The sequence below is a fragment of the Malus domestica genome, chromosome 14 (genome assembly GCF_042453785.1).
Source record: "Malus domestica chromosome 14, GDT2T_hap1".
Lineage (NCBI taxonomy): Eukaryota > Viridiplantae > Streptophyta > Magnoliopsida > Rosales > Rosaceae > Malus > Malus domestica.
This window is the reverse complement of record NC_091674.1, coordinates 2,312,340-2,329,726: the sequence shown is the minus strand read 5'-3', so window position 1 is coordinate 2,329,726 and position 17,387 is coordinate 2,312,340. Positions and strand designations below refer to the sequence as shown.

At 42.9% G+C, this 17,387-nt stretch overlaps 1 long non-coding RNA gene and 1 pseudogene across 1 annotated transcript; one reads left to right on the top strand and one right to left on the bottom strand.

Moving 5' to 3' along the window:
• The first annotated feature begins 601 nt into the window (after positions 1–601).
• On the top strand, positions 602–3,588 carry LOC139191521 (subtilisin-like protease SBT1.8; annotated as a pseudogene).
• Positions 3,589–8,581: 4,993 nt separating this feature from the next.
• On the bottom strand, positions 8,582–10,374 carry LOC114821804 (uncharacterized). Its single transcript, XR_003769621.2, has 3 exons — positions 10,132–10,374; positions 9,731–9,797; positions 8,582–8,842 (listed from the first exon to the last, which is right to left on the bottom strand). It is a non-coding gene; the product is annotated as an uncharacterized lncRNA (long non-coding RNA).
• Positions 10,375–17,387: the final 7,013 nt, after the last annotated feature.

Below are 17,387 nucleotides of genomic sequence, written 5' to 3'. Positions count from 1 at the left end.
TGTGCGCTCGTTAAAAGGAAACGCCTTTGAGTGGTACACGGACCTGGAGCCCGAGTCCATCAACAGCTGGGAGCAGTTAGAGCGAGAATTCCTCAACCGCTTCTATAGCACCCGCCGCACTGTGAGCATGCTAGAGCTAACGAGCACAAAGCAGTGGAAGGACGAGCCAGTCATTGACTACATCAACAGATGGCGCACTCTAAGCCTCGACTGCAAAGATAGGCTCTCGGAGACCTCTTCAATTGAGATGTGCATCCAGGGCATGCAATGGGGTTTGCAATACATTCTTCAAGGCATCAAACCACGGACCTTCGAAGAGCTAGCCACTCGCGCCCATGACATGGAGCTAAGCATCGCCCATCATGGGAAGAAGGAACCGATCGCCAACTACAAGAACGACAAAGTTCTTGAGACAAAGGTGGAGAAGGCTACGTGGAAATCCACAAAGGAAGCAATGACAGTCAACAAAGCTCCCGTCAAAATCCCTACACGAGGCAAGGCGATTCAAACCAAAGCTTTTCGTGATCAAGAGATGCGTAGACGTACTTTGAAGGAGCTTGAGGAGAAGATTTATCCATTCCCCGACTCTGATGTAGTTGCCATGCTGGATGACTTGTTGGACAAGAAGGTGATCAGTTTGCCTGAGTGCAGACGGCCGGAAGAGATGAATCATACCGACAACCCAAGATACTGTAAATTCCACCGCTTCATCAGTCATCCAACGGAAAAGTGCTTCGTACTGAAAGATCTCATCTTGAAGCTAGCACAGCAAGGGGAAATCGAGCTTGACCTCGAAGACACGGTTGCGGCACACACTACTACTATCGTGTTTGAATCACTCGATCCTGTGCATATCCGAAGCATGCATGACCATTCCTGTCAATGTTCAAGTCACATGACACCTCCTACACAACCATCACCAGGGGCAAGCAACCAAGATGCATCTACTGGTGATAAGAAAGGGTGGACATCGGTGACCTACAAAATGAGGAAGCCAAGACCACAAGCCACAAGGCCAAAAGAGGAGCCTAAACCCACCCCTCGAACTTCAGTCTTCGAAAGGCTGAATTATTCAAAACCTAGAATTGCAGCACTTGATCGCATCAGTGGTCGAGACCAAACTTTCATCTTCAAAAGGCTTGAGACGCCAACACCGCAAAGATCAGTCTTTGAAAGGTTATCAAAACCCAAGAAACAAAGAGGCACAGCTAGATCTCTTCCGCAACGGTCGGCTTTGGACAGATTTGAAGAAACTAATAAGCCTTCTAGAAACAGGAAGACAACGCCAAAGGGAGAGAAGCTCGACAGTCTAGCAGGAAAAGACGATGTTCAAAGCTTGATTCCTTCAAGGATGAAACGCCAAGCAACTTTAGAAGTCGACACAAAAGGACCACTGAAGGTAAGGAGGCGCACCATCATCTACACCGGCCAATCTTCACGGCAACAAACCCAAGAGGACCACACTGAAGAGAAGGCTCAAGAAGACAAAGAAGAAGAAATCCTGGAAAAAGACGTCACTTCCGGCTCTGTCAACTCAAAATTTTCACCTCAATTGCTGGGGGCATGCTCCAAAAACATGCCAGTCAAGCCGAGTGAAGTTGAAGGATGGACTTATGTCACGCCGAAGAAATTGCACAAGAAGCATATGTCTTCTCCACAAGCTCACCAATGGGAAAGGGGGCAAAACAGCTCATGTTCACCTCTAGAACAATGTGAAAGTGTTGGAGATAATGAAACTTTGACACGAAGATCATCCATCCCCATCACGATGCGTGACATCTTCCCAGAAGACTTCTTCAACTACTCAGTCAAGGCTCCTTGCTACGAAGATTGCGAGGAACAACTCTCTCAGATCGCTTGACGAACCAAAGCTCCTTGTCCGCACGAGCCTAAACTGTAGGACACGAAGCTCCTCGCCTGCACGAGCCTAAACTGCATGGCACAAAGCTCCTTGTCTGTAAGAGCCTAAACTGCAAGACACAATGCTCCTTGTTCGCACGAGCCTAAAACTGCACGAACCAAAAGCTCCTTGTCCGCACGAGCCTAAACTGTAGGACACGAGACTCCTCGCCTGCACGAGCTGAAACTGCAACACGGCACCAAATGCTCCTTGTTCGCACGAGCCTAAACTGCACGAACCGAAACTCCTTGTCTGTAAGAGCCTAAACTGCAAGACACAAGGCTCCTCGCCTACACGAGCCTAAACTGCATGGCACAACGCTCCTGGTCTGCACGAGCATAAAAGGCAACACCAACGCTCCTTGCCTGCATGAGTTAAAACTGCAAATGGCACAAAAAAGAAAATACCAAGAAAAAATGTATTTTTGAACTACGTTTTGACTTGATCTCTTTCTTTAGAAGGGTACGTAGGCAGCTCGAGCATTCGATTTCGAGTTCAGTCACATCAAAAAAAAAAAATAGTTTGATTAAAGTCTCATTGATGAAGGTCAATTTTATTACAAACTTACTTGCAATTTTCTTTGTACAAAATTAAATTACAGTTTCTTTGAAAAAAAAAAAAATGAATACATATGTTTTAAAAAAAAAAAAAAAAAAAAAGAGGGAAGAAATATATATATATACAGGCCCAGGCCCAATTCTTGAAGCCGGACGTGATTGGTCCAGGTGTCAATATTTTGGCGGCATGGTCAGAGGCAGTCGGGCTCACGGGGCTTGAGGAGGACAAGAGGAAGAGCCAGTTCAACACCATGTCAGGTACTTCAATGTCATGCCCACACATTAGTGGGCTTGCAGCATTGCTTAAGGCGGCTCATCCGGAATGGAGCCCAAGTGCGGTGAAATCTGCCCTAATGACCACAGCTTACACCCCTGACAACATCAAGGCCCCTCTTCGAGACGCGACCGATGGCACGATTTCGAACCCATGGGCTCACGGCTCCGGGCACATCGACCCCTCGAAGGCGCTGTCGCCGGGCTTGGTTTACGACGTTGCCACCGAGGACTACATTGCATTTTTGTGCTCATTGGAGTACACCAAGGAGCATGTCCAAGCCATTGTCAAGAGGCCCAATGTTACTTGTGCCAGAAAGTATTCGAAACCGGGCCAGCTCAACTACCCTTCGTTCTCAGTCGTGCTCTGGAACAAAAAAGAAAAGGGTTGTGAGTTACACCCGGGAATTGACGAATGTCGGGCCTGCCGGATCTGTATACAGAGTCACCGTAACCAGTTTTTCGATGGTGAGGACCATCGTGAAGCCCACAAGGCTTGTGTTCAACAATGTAAGAGAGAAGCAGAAATACAGAGTCACATTTGTGGTTTCGCAGGGTGCAAAGAAAACATCAAGGTCGGTTCCAGATCTGAGTTCACTTGCCCCGGTCACTTCCTCGCCGTTCTGCCCAGATGTCGTCTGTACCATCCGCCACTTCCACTGCTTGCACTATCCTCAGTATCCAGTCTTCCTCCTCCGCCGCCTACAGCTTCGTCACTCTCCAAACAGCAGCTCCAGCTCGCCCAAGGCCTCCGTGCTCTCGGTCCAAACTTCACGGCCGTGCCCATCCACTTCTGCTGGTAAGTCTCAGTTTGATAACCATGCAGCAGCAACTGCAACACATGTGTGGAGTGCGTGAACCAGCTGGCGGCAAGTATGAACAAAGCGAGGGAGTTGCGAGATTACAGCTGTTTCGTCTTCCCTGCATGGCACAGCACCATCTCGTCATATTTTCCTCTGCATGGCATGGCAACATCTTGGATCATCCTCTCCAACATAGGGAAGCCGACGTCCAAGAGCTCCTGGGCCAGCATCACGAGTCATTGGTCTCGGTCGCCACCAGCTCTGCATCCTCCGCTCGAGCCACGGAAGCCCGAACACTCAGTCGCCGCTGTCCATCTGGGATCTGCTGCAGGCAGCAAGAAAGTCATCTTCCTCCCTGGTCACGTGCGTTTCCTCTCCAATATCTCTCTTCACAAACAGCGACAGCAGCAACTTCTTCCAGCACCAGGACCTTCATCGCTGTCCTTGCCCTTAATAGAGGCTTTTGCAGTCCTCCACTCCGCTCCACCTCCTGAAACATTATTCCAGCGAAACCTCAAGTGAACAAACTTCCACAAAGCTCTGCCATCATGGAAGTCTACCACCTCGACGACAACAACACCTGCACTGCTTTGCACCTCCCTCCAAGCTTAACTCCGGCTCTCCCAGGTCCTCACCGTCTTCAAGCAACAAGGACGACAGCAGCAGCAGTTCGGCTTCTGCCCCAACGAGCAGCTCCAAGCTCCTCCGTCTCTTGCGTCCTCGGGCTTCAACTCCGCTGCTCCGTCCTTCCCTGCAAATTCCTCAACCCTTCATCCAAATTTATGCAAAAAAATTTTGGTGGAACACAACACCATGATTAAAGAAAAAAATAAAATATAATAAAATAATAAAAAGATGATGAAGGAACATGGTGCGTCTGGCACCATATGAAAAAAGGGAGGAGGGGTGCAGCTGTCACCATAATTAAAGGCAAAATATATATATATATATATATATATATAATAAAATAATAATATATTTAAAGAGTGATGGTGCATCTGGCACCACGTGAAAAGGAAAAAATATATATATAAAGAGTTATGGTGCATCTGGCACCATGTGCAAAAAAAAAAAAAAAACATATGTATTAAGAGAAATAAAAGTCCATTTTATTGATTTTTATGGAAATTTTACATAAATTTGCATTATACATACCTTCAAAAAAAAAAAAAAATCAAATCAAATCAAATCAAATTTACAAGAGGGGATCTTCAAGGACGATCAGGTGCCGCCTCACCACTCGGCAGAGCTCCAGAAATGAGAGGCGCCGGAGGTTGACTGTTTGAAGCCACACCACTCGGCGGAACTCCAGGAAGAGGAGGCACCAAAGGTTGATCATTTGGAGCTTCATTACGCGATACAGCCCCAGAAGACGAAGGCAAATGCTGCTGGAACAAACCCACAAACCTCTGATGATCAAGTAAAATCTGACCATCAGATTCTTGCATCTGGTCAATCTTCCTCTTCATGTTTGTCGCATAGCTATGTGCGAGCTTATGCAACTGTTTATTCTCCTGCTTGAGCCCTCTAATCTCCTGTTTGAGACTCATCACTTCCGCCGCCAATGATTCAACTTGACGGGTTCGAGCAAATAGGCGTTGGGCCATATTAGACACAGAACCTGCACACTGCACGCTGAGAGCCAGAGAATCCTTAACAGCCAACTCATCAGACCGTTTGGAAAGTAGTCTGTTATCTCTGGGAGTGACAAGGTTTCGGGCCACCACCGCAGCGGTCATATCATTCTTCACCACTGAATCCCCAACGGTAAGAGGACCAGTAGGGGATATGAAGAATGGGCGCCATATGTTGTCTGGAGAAGGCGGGACTGCCTCTTCACCAAGATTCAAGTCAAAACGACGATCGGAGGGTCCTGACATTTTCAAAGTGTTGAAGAAAGAAGAGGTCGGACGAATCAAGATCTTAGAAGTGCAAGAAGGGAGTTTTCACAAGTAAAATTCAAGTGTGCTTTGAAACGAACAGCGTGCCTCTATAAAAAATCAGCACTCGACGGGATTTCAGAGATCGAAAAGGCGAGCTCAGAATTCGAAGAGGCCATTCAAAAATCGAAGAGGCAAGCTCAGAAATCGGAGAAGCATCTTGCTTTTCCAGACGCGTCGGCTTCCGTCACAAGCAAACTCAGCTTTGCGAAAATCACGGGCAATTTGTCGAAGCGCCGATCCCAGATATCGAAGAGGCGCCAGTCTTTTTCAGCCACGTCAGCACCTATCACACGCAAACTCAACTTTGCGTAAATCACGGGTAATTTGTCGAAGCGCCGATCCCAGTTATCGAAGAGGCGCCAGTCTTTTTCAGCCGCGTCAACACCTGTCACATGCACACTCAGCTTGGCGGAAATTACGGACAATTTGTCGAAGATTTCTGATAAAGAAGAAAGCACGTGAAGTTTACTGTTCAATCACGCGTTAGTTGCCGACACGAGTGAAAGAATAATACCTCTACAGGTATTAAGGGACCTCCTATAACTGTCCACCTTCACCTTCCATAGCAAGGCAGACATACAGAGCCTTTCTTCATCTCCAAAAATGCTTTCCCAACGAAACCTCTCGGGTCATTCAGTGTTCCTTATTCCTTGGGGTACCTCTGCAAGCCAATGACTCCAAAGCAAAAGTATCTCATATCACCAGGGTAGAAAGCAAGAGTATCTCATATCATGCGTTCTCCCTGTCCTTTCCTTTGTCCTTGTTCTTACCTACAAAGACAAGGATAAAGAAAACAATATGTCGGAACTTCCACTCAAACTCGGGTAAGGAACCGACTGCTTGGAACCCTTCCCTGATTGCCTACCTAGCACTGCTCTCGAGTACTCGTTTCCCACTGCTGCTGTACTTCCAAAGAAGTTGCCCCATCTGCCTGGAGAACAGATAATGCAAGTGAAAATGATACCTTGCAGCATGTGGAGACAAGGTGCAGAAGGAACAAGCAGAGAAGAATGCAGTCTGCACAGTCAACTCAGGAGAAGGAGTCCGAGCTGAAGAACTCGAGAAGCTGCCATATCTGCCTGAAGAAACAAGCAGAGAAGAATGCAGCATGCTCAGTCAACTCGGCGGAAAGAGTCTGAGATGAAGAACTCGAGAAGATGCCACATCTGCCTGAGGAACAGATAAAGGAAATGAAGATGATACCTTGAAGCATGTGGAGACAAGTGCAACCAAGCACGTGCCGATTCATCCGCTACTTCTTCAAAAGCAAGAGTATCTCATATCATCAAAGTTGCAATCACTCTGACGGTGAATTCGTTTTGACCCTCAAATTCTTGGGTCGACTTACTAGGCGTTGTAGGCTGCACGTGCCGATTCACCACTCTTGAATCAAATCCTTAAAGATCAAGTCACCAACTGGAAGAAAAGCCCATCAATCTTGAAGATCATACCGTTGACCAAACTGCTCAGGTGTGAATTAGAAAGATTGAACAGAGCAACAAGTCGTCACCTTCACCTAGTGCCTGCTTGTCATGTGTTCAAGTCAACCTTCAAGGATCAAGCCCTAACGGCCCTTGAAGAAGTTTCCAACCAAATTCAAGATCAAGCCTCGACGGCCCTTGAGGAAATCACAAGTCCGATTCAAGATTAAGTGTCTACCACCCTTGAATCAAAACCTAGTTCAAGAATAAGCTGTGGAAAATCAACAATTGGAGGAATCCAGAAAATCCTCCAACCCAGTTCAAGATCAAAGCTGTGGAAAGTCAACAAGCGCAACAAAATACGTACCGATTCATCCATTACCAAAGCCAAAGATCATCTACCACATGAAGCTCCTTGTGGCCCAATTTCAACCTTCAAGATCAAGCCTCGACGGCCCTTGAAGAAATTTCAAACAAAAGTTCAAGAACAAGCCTCAACGGCCCTTGAAGAAATCTCAAGCCCAATTCAAGATCAAGCCTCAACGGCCCTTGAAACAATCTCCAGCCCAATTCAAGATCAAGCCTCGATGGCCCTTGGATCGACATCTACAGTAAGGGACTTCAAAAACGCATCTCCTACACGTGACAAGCACATGTATACGACGTGCCTTGAAGTGGGGGCATTTGTAGACATCGAAATTTCGTAAATAAATGTTGACCGGTAAATCAAAGTGTCAACGCTCATGTATTACATAAATTTTACACGTAGCGTGTGACTCAACGAAAATTGAAATGAGTTGGAAAAGTCATCAAATAGGACACGTGTCAACACCTGGCAGAAACGACTTATTTCATCTGGGATATTATATTCAAAATTAGGCCTTGGAAAATTCTATAAATACAAGCCTATTTCATTCATTTTAAAAGGGAACCAATTGATATTACACCTTGAAGCTCTGAAGCTCTGAAGCTCTGAAACTTCGAAGCTCTCAAGCATCCAGGTTCCCGAAGAATCAAGAAAGTGTTCTTCGTTCTTCGTTCATCGTTCTTCCAAGATCAAGCCTCGACGGCCCTTGGATCAACAATCATCCACCTTCAAGATCAAGCCCCGACGGCCCTTGAAGAAAGCGTTCTTCGTTCTTCGTTCATCATTCATCCTAAGATCAAGCCCAACGGCCCTTTTGGATCAACAATCATCCACCTTCAAGCCCAAGCCTCAACGGCCCATTGAAGAAAGCATTCATCGTTCATCGTTCATCAACTGTTCATCCTCAAGGATCAAGCCCCAACGGCCCCTTTGGATCGACAACATCAACGAATCCGCTCATCCGCTGTTCATCAAGCCCAAGCCTCGACGGCCCTTGAAGAAAGCGTTCATCGTTCATCGTTCATCAACTGTTCATCCTCAAGATCAAGCCCCAACGGCTCCTTGAAGATCCGCTCAAATCCACCTTCAAAGATCAAGCCCACGGCCCTTTGAAGAAACTTCCAACTGTTCATCCAAGATCAAGCCTTGACGCCCCTTGGATCAACGAAACACCTACCAATCAACACCTTACGGAGATCGAATCAGAGGACAAATTTGAGAGAGATTGTAACCCAAAACCATCAAACACTAATATTTGTTTGTGCGCGTCGTTTCTTGTCTCTTTCGTTTCAGGAATTTTCCGTGTTCACAATCGCATCAACAAAAAATTGCAAAAAACAAACATTTAGATATCACGTAACGGGACAAAACTTTTCGACAGTTATCATGACACACCCCATCCCGGAGGAGGGCATGCTGACCGTCACGTGAGAATGACGTAACCATTTACACAGTTCGGAAGCTTTTAAAATACAATTGCTAAAAAGAAACCCCCCACGAGGGTGAGTCATACTTTTAACAATTCTGTCAGAACACCGTTGAATTCCTCGTGGCCACCAAAACTCTGTTATCTTGAACCTGGAGGGGGGCAAAACAAGATTGAGTGGGTCAGTAAAACAAAGCTTTTCGAAAACATTTCATTTAATAACATATCTAACCCCTCGCTGTAAAACATGTATACTTTCTCAGAAAATAGCCATATATAAACATATATATAAGCAAATATCTCAAATCACAACCTTTTATCACTTTTCAGAAAATATGCCATGCCAAGTGTCAAAAACATAATATAGATGCATCAATATAAATCAGGTGAAAATAAATCAACCGGAGGCCCTGAAATGATCCTATACGGTTGATTCTAAAGCTCAACATCCAATCCAACCGGAGTCACAAACTGTGACCTCTACGGCACTGCCAGAATCACCAACTGTAACCTGTACGGCACTACACTGCACATAAGTCGGAACTACCCATAGTAGTCTATTCGACTAGGATGGTGTAATAATACGCTCTAGTGCTTCACTCATCAATCATCTGTGCACATAATTTAAAGTCACCTACCAGTCGGAATCACCTCAGTGATCTATACGACTAGCATGTCGGAACCCTCTCATGGTCTGTACGACATGCACCTACTTGGATCCAAGGTGAGCGTGCGGTGCGGTGAATACTATAAGCACTAATACCAGAGGTGCAGGTTATGAGCTCTCAACACAAATCACATCATCAATTATTCACATAAATAACATAAAACTCACCTAATACTCACATGTGCGTCCACAACACCATTTCACATATATATGCATCAATTACCAAATCATATAATTCATATAACAATTCACATATTTCAAATAATTTTATGCATGGCATTTCCAAACGCATTTAATAACACATTTCATTTAAATTGATTTCTGGGAAAACTCATTTATATATACATATACGGAAACAAAACTGCCCACTCACAGATATGTCGAAGGGTCGTAGCCCCCGAGCCTCCCTTAACTGTGCTCATCATCCATATAAGCCTCGCCTATAGAAGAAGTAACCGAAATAACGTTATTTAAGCACATAACCAACCTAGGTAATAACTTCTCATACATTGCTTAAACTGGGCATATGAATATACCACAGTGATCTACACAACCTCACGAGCGTTGTAAAAATTTTAGAATAATTTTTTAGTGTCGCACGCGCCCCCACGCGTCGTGGGTGGCACTGACCTACGCGCTCCCACACGCGTCTTCTTCTTCCTCGCGTCGCCGGCACCGAAAACCTGCAACTCGTCCGTTCTCACTCGTTCCTTCACCATTTTTCATGAAATTTTCACCTACGAGCTCTAAATTAAGAGGGGAAGGAATCTATACCTTCAAAAACCTTTGAAAACCTTTGAAATTTCGTCAGGAAAATCCTCCAAAATCGGCCAACTTCGAATTGCGTGATCCCGACGTCCAAAAACCTCAAACTTGGTCATCCGAGCTTCACAAGATCATTTTAAGAACTCCTATGATCTTAGATTGGTCCAAAAACCCCTAGATTAAAACATCATGAACAATACCTCGTTGTTAACTTTCATAAAACCCTTGATTTCATGAGTTTCAGGCCAAACCAAAAGCATGACTAGGTTTGTGAACTTACCAGGGTTCCAAATCCGTTAAAAACAAGTTCGATCTGTGCCTCAAACATCCAAAACCACGACGTCCGTACGTTCAAGGCTAAACGGAAGAAAAACCGAGAGAGAGAATGGAGAGGAAATCCACGGGGGAGAGAGAGAATGCAGGTTTGTGTGTGTGGTCCACATAAATCCCTAACCACACAAATGAAAACATAACCCAAGTTCCAAATTAAATTTTTCCACGAACTTAGGAAGGACAATAATAATTAAATGTATAAGTCACACACACACCTTAGAAATCGATAAAGGCAATTTCGTCATTTCATATCAACGAATATGAAATTCCGAAACGGGCTGTGACAATCTCCCCTCTTTATAGAATTTCGTCCTCGAAATTCACACCACCAATCAATTCACTTAGTACTCAAAATAACCTTGGATACATCTCTCTCATCCGATCCTCTGTCTCCCACGTACATTGTCTTATTTCTCAGACTTTCTTTTTCCAATCCAAAATCGTCACTGATTCCTCATCATAAGTCAAATCTAGATAAATTTTCAATGGTTGAGGAGGTATCACACGTGAAGGATCTGAAACATAATGTCGAAGCATCGAAACATAAAACACATCATGCACTTACGTCAGCTCTGGAAGCAACTCAAGCCTGTAAGCAACTTCACCAACTCTTTCGGTGATCACATAAAGTCCGCTGTCTCTATGACTTAACTTGCCTTTCTTTTCAAATCGAACCACACATTTCCAAGGTGATAATTTCGAAAATACCGAATCACCTACATTACACCCGATTAGTGGCATGTCTGACAAACTCTTTGTTAATCATGGGCTACTTTCAAGTTAGACTTAATCACTTGAACATTCTGAGTAGTCTCAACCAAAATCTCTGGGCCCTCTAAAACTCTTTTGCTAATCTCTGACCAACACAAAGGTGTACGACAAGCTTTACCATAAAGCGCTTCAAATGGTGTCGTCTCGATGCTAGAATGGTAACTATTATCGTAGGCAAATTCCATTAAATCCAACCGCTTAATCCAAGCGTCGCCAAACTGCAATACTAAAGATCTGAGCATATCCTCCAAATTCTGAATAGTGCTTTCTGATTAACCATCTATTTGAGGGCGATAAGTTGTACTATAAGGTAACTTGGTAACCCAGCTTCCTAGACGCTATCCAAAACTTAGAAGTGACCAACATACCCAAGAAGTTCAACAGGTCCGTAAGCCCAAATCTCTTTTCCATAAGACAGATAAATAACTGTTGTACTTCTGAAATGTTATTGCTCTTTCATTGAAGAATATTGCACTGATTTAGTAAACAAATCAATTATCACCTCCAATTTCATCATAACCGTCTCGTGAACGAGGAACTTGCACACATAATCTATATTAATATTTTCTCATTTCCACTGTGGAACGGGAAGTGACTACATCAATCCAAAAGACTTCTTTCTTTCCGTTTTAACCTGCTGACAGATGATACACCTATTAATATATACAAAAAAATTTCTTTTCATACCTGACCAATAGTAAAATGGTCATAGGGTATATTACATCTTAATACCTCCAGGATGCATTGTACTAATTCCAAAATTGCTTCCTTTAATTCCATAACCTTAGGTACAAACACCTTGTTCTCTTACATAAGCTTGCCATCTGATTATCTAACTCTGAGGTCTTTCTTTTTCCTGTTATTCATTGCTTTAAATAAATTCTTGAATTTCTTCATCAAACGTTTGAGTCTCGAGTACGACCTACCAAATAGGCCTAACTTGAAAATTAGCAAGTACGTTCTTTTTCGATCTTCCATTCCCAACTTTACTCCAGTAGATCTCAAATCCACAAGAAGATGAACATGGCAATCGTACCAAGCATTAATTCTCACTGGGGGCTTCCTACTAAAAGTATTGGCCACAACATTTGCACAATCACCCTGTCGTGCAATCATAATCACTAAGCAACTCAATCCACCTTCGTTGCCTAAGATTAAGATACCTCTTGAATAAACAGATATAGGAGACTCTCTTGATTCGTAAAAATCTTACACTTTTCTCCATAAAGGTAATGTCTCCAAATCTTCCAAGTGAAAGTGATAGATGCTAATTCCAAACCATAATTAGGGTAATTCATCTCATGAAGTTTCAATTGCCGTGAAACATAGATAATCACCCTACCATGTAGCATCAACACGCATTCAAGAATATTCCACGTAGCCTCACTAAAAACCTTATCATTACCGTTATAATCTGGAAGCGTTAAAATACGTGCTCGAGTGAGGAAATATTTCAATTGTTGAAAACTTACCCACAATTATCATCCCACTCAACTTAACCTCTTTTCTCGTCAATGGTAACACAATGACTGAAAAATCTTTCACCAACCGTCCATGATAGCCTGCTAGCTAAGAAAGCTCTAAATCTCAATCACGGTTTGCGCTTGTTCCAAATTCTCCACCGCTGTTACCTTTTTAAGGATCCTCCTGAATACCTTGAACAAATATCACACGTCCTAGAAATGGCATTTGATTCATCCAACATTGGCAGTTACTAAACTTGGTATACAACCGAGGTTCTCTCCATTTCCTCAATACCAATTTAAAATGTCAAACATAGTTCGCTTTCGACTTAGAATATACTCGAATATCGCCAATGAAAACAATAACAACCTGTCTAGATATCGTTGGAGTACTTGATTCATCAAATCCATAAAAGCAGCAGGTACATTCGTCATTCCGAATAGTGTCACCAAAACTCATATTGACCATGAAGAATCCTGAAATTAATCTTAGGAATATCATCACTCAATCTTCACTTGGTGATAACCCGACCTCAAGTCAATCTTAGGAAATACACAGGCACCTCTAAGTTAATCAACAAATCATCAATGCGTGACAACGGATAATCGTTCTCAATAATTGCCTGATTCAAATTCCTATAATCAATGTCTAGCCTTTAGGGTCCTTTCTTGTTTTCTCACAAACAAAATCGGGGTTCTTCCAAATGACGTACTAGGTTGATTAAAACCTTTATCAACCAATTCTTGCAACTGAATTTTCAATTCCCTTAACTCATCAGTAGTCATTCCTTAATACAAGATCTGTACTTGGAAATAAACTAATGGTGAACTCCACATCTCTGCTTGGCAGCAACCCAAGTAAATTCTCAGAGAAAACGTTAGGGAAATGTCTAACCACCTTGACATCTTCCAAACTACTCAGAGCAACATCTCTTAGTACCGCACGAGCTACATATCCTTGACAGCCTTTCGATAACAATCTCTTTGCCCTCACATCATAAATAACGGTCTACTTCAATCCACTTTGCATACCCACAAAAGTAATCTCTGGTCATCCAAATTGGTGGAAAGTAATTGGTTTCCTGTAGCAATCTATCCTGACACGATTATAATGCAACTAATCTGTGCCTAAAATCACATCCAAATCCACGATATCCAACGAAATAAGATTCCCTGACATAACTATATCCTCCCCCAACGTTGAACACCCTGAATAACACCATATTAATGTAGGGTAACCTACATGTTTACTTGTTTAACGGATCCAATGAATAAGTTATTAATACTACGGTCTGCAGCCCGCAATACTAATAAATCATCGTTGTCTTGATAAGTAAGCAACAATTCCCAAGAGGGCAATATTACCATCTTACTCCTCACAGGGAAAATACATACATATGCCTCGATCGTGCTCATTCACTACTTCCTTTGGCAACATCATCAATAATAAGAATTATATCAGCTGGAGTCAGCTAGAATGACCTGTACGGCTGAGTCTACAGCTCATCCATCCATGTTAGCACATAAGTCGGAGTCACCTATAGTGACCTGTACAACTTACTCTTCAATTTTTCCAAGTAATATGTCAGGGAAGGCTGCTGGGTAACGACTGATTCTATGGACAATTCATACCTCTATGTCTCATCTAACCACATGAACACGTTCACTGCTTCCCACACTTTCCAAAGAGTCTAATATTGTACCTACGGTACGAAGATACATTTCCTCTACCAAAGTCAACTTGTCTTTGAGATCTGAGATAACTAGTAAATCTATCACTTCATCTCTGACCAGTGGCACTAAAACCTCAGCTGGGAGAATTAGCTATAGTTTCACTTCTTTTGAAGCTCTGAGTCTTTCGAGGTCCTTAATATGGCAGATCTTAACCTTATCGTCTTTCTTCTGATTCTCATTCTTTTCTTATTCCTCTTTACTCTCGCTGATCATGTTCTCAGAGTCCTCAATGCTCGACAACATCTCGTAAACTCCTGGTAAAAAGTACAATGGATAGTGGTCGCCAAAGAACGCCACTTCTTCTTATTATCCAGCCAAAAACAACATAACACTTCGACCAGATTAGCAATAACATCTGAATGGAAACAAGGCAAGTCTGTAAACTTTCTATAATATTCATTCGCCGTCATTTTCCTTGTCTCACATTTGCAAATTCTTGCTTACTACCATCACAATATGTCGAAGGAATGAACTTTTTTCTTAAACAATTCTTTAAACAACTTCCAGACAGCTGTTCTTCCGATAACATCGGATAACATTCCTATCTCCACCAGAATGCAGATTCAATACTCAGAAACTAGGTATTCATCTCGACCCACTTGTCGGGAGGAAGATTCCCTTGACTTTGCATAATCCGAAACGTTTTTTCCAAATGATTAAGCCATCACTCTGCTCCCTTAGGTTCTTTATTTCCCTAAAGTGATTCAAATTCAATTTATAACCATTCTCCAAAGGAGTCCTGTATGAATGACGGATAACAGACTGAATCACATTAGTAGTAGTTTCCCATAACTGAGTTAAATCGGGGAAACTAAGCTCATCTAAACGACGTGGCTCACTACGAGGCGGTAAAGTTCTGACAGAAGGCACTAAGAAATTCTAAAGATGTCCAGGATTGCAACCTAGGCTCTGATACCAACTGACACACCCCGTCCCGGAAGAGGGCATGCTGGCCATCACGTGAGAGTGACGTAACCATTTACACAGTTTGGAAGCTTTTAAAATACAATTGCTAAAAAGAAACCCCCGAGGGTGAGTCCTACTTTTAACAATTATGTCAGAACACCGCTGAATTCCTCGTGGCCACCAAAACTCTGTTATCTTGAACCTGGAGGGGCGCAAAACAAGATTGAGTGGGTCAGTAAAACAAAGCTTTTCGAAAACATTTCATTTAATAACATATCTAACACCTCGCTGTAAAACATGTATACTTTCCCAGAAAATAGCCATATATAAGCAAATATCTCAAATCACAACCTTTTATCACTTTTCAGAAAATATGCCATGCCAAGTGTCAAAAACATAATATAGATGCATCAATATAAATCAGGTGAAAATAAATCAACTGGAGACCCTGAAATGGTCCTGTACGGCTGATTCTAAAGCTCAACATCCAATCCAGCCGGAGTCACAAACTGTGACTTGTACGACACTACCGGAGTCACCAACTGTAACATGTACGGCACTACACTGCACATAAGTCGGAACTACCTATAGTAGTCTGTTCGACTAGGATGGTGAAATAATACGCTTTAGTGCTTCACTCATCAATCATCTGTGCACATAATTTAAAGTCACCTACCAGTCGGAATCACCTCAATGATCTATACGACTAGCATGTCAGAACCCTCTCATGGTCTGTACGACATGCACCTACTTGGATCCAAGGTGAGCGTGCGGTGCGGTGAATACTATAAGCACTAATACCAGAGGTGCAGGTTATGAGCTCTCAACACAAATCACATCATCAATGATTCACATAAATAACATAAAACTCACATAATACTCACATGTGCGTCCACAGCACCATTTCACATATATATGCATCAATTACCAAATCATATAATTCATATAACAATTCACATATTTCAAATAATTCTATGCATGGCATTTCCAAACGCATTTCATAACACATTTCATTTAAATTGATTTCTGGGAAAACTCATTTATATATGTATATACGGAAACAAAACTGCCCACTCACAGATATGTCGAAGGGTCGTAGCCCCCGAGCGTCCCTTAACTGTGCTCATCATCCATATAAGCCTCGCCTATAGAAGAAGTAACCGAAATAACGTTATTTAAGCACATAACCAACCTAGGTAATAACTTCTTATACATTGCTTAAACTGGGCATATGAATATACCACAGTGATCTACACAACCTCACGAGCGTCGTAAAAATTTTAGAATAATTTTTTAGTGTCGCACGCGCCCCTACGAGCCGTGGGTGGCACGGACTCACTCGCGTCTTCTTCTTCCTCGCGTCGCCGGCATAGTGTCGCCGGCACCGGAAACCTGCAACTCGTCCGTTCTCACTCGTTCCTTCACCATTTTTCATGAAATTTTCACCTACGAGCTCTAAATTAAGAGGGGAAGGAATCTATACCTTCAAAAACCTTTGAAAACCTCTGAAATTTCGTCAGGAAAATCCTCCAAAATCGGCCAACTTCGAATGGCGTGATCCCAACGTCCAAAAACCTCCAACTTGGTCATCCGAGCTTCACAATATCATTTTAAGAACTCCTATGATCTTAGATTGGTCCAAAAACCCCTAGATTAAAACATCATGAACAGTACCTCGTTGTTAACTTTCGGAAAACCCTTGATTTCATGAGTTTCAGGCCAAACCAAAAGCATGACTAGGTTTGTGAACTTACCCGGGTTCCAAATCCGTTAAGAACAAGTTCAAATGGTGCCTCAAACATCCAAAACCACGACGTCCGTACGTTCAAGGCTAAACGGAAAAAAAACTGGGAGAGAGAATGGAGAGGAAATCCACGGGGGAGAGAGAGAAGGCAGGTTTGTGTGTGTGGTCCACATAAATCCCTAACCACACAAATGAAAACATAACCCAAGTTCCAAATTAAATTTTTCCACGAACTTAGGAAGGACAATAATAATTAAATGTATAAGTCACACACACACCTTAGAAATCGATAAAGGCAATTCCGTCATTTCATA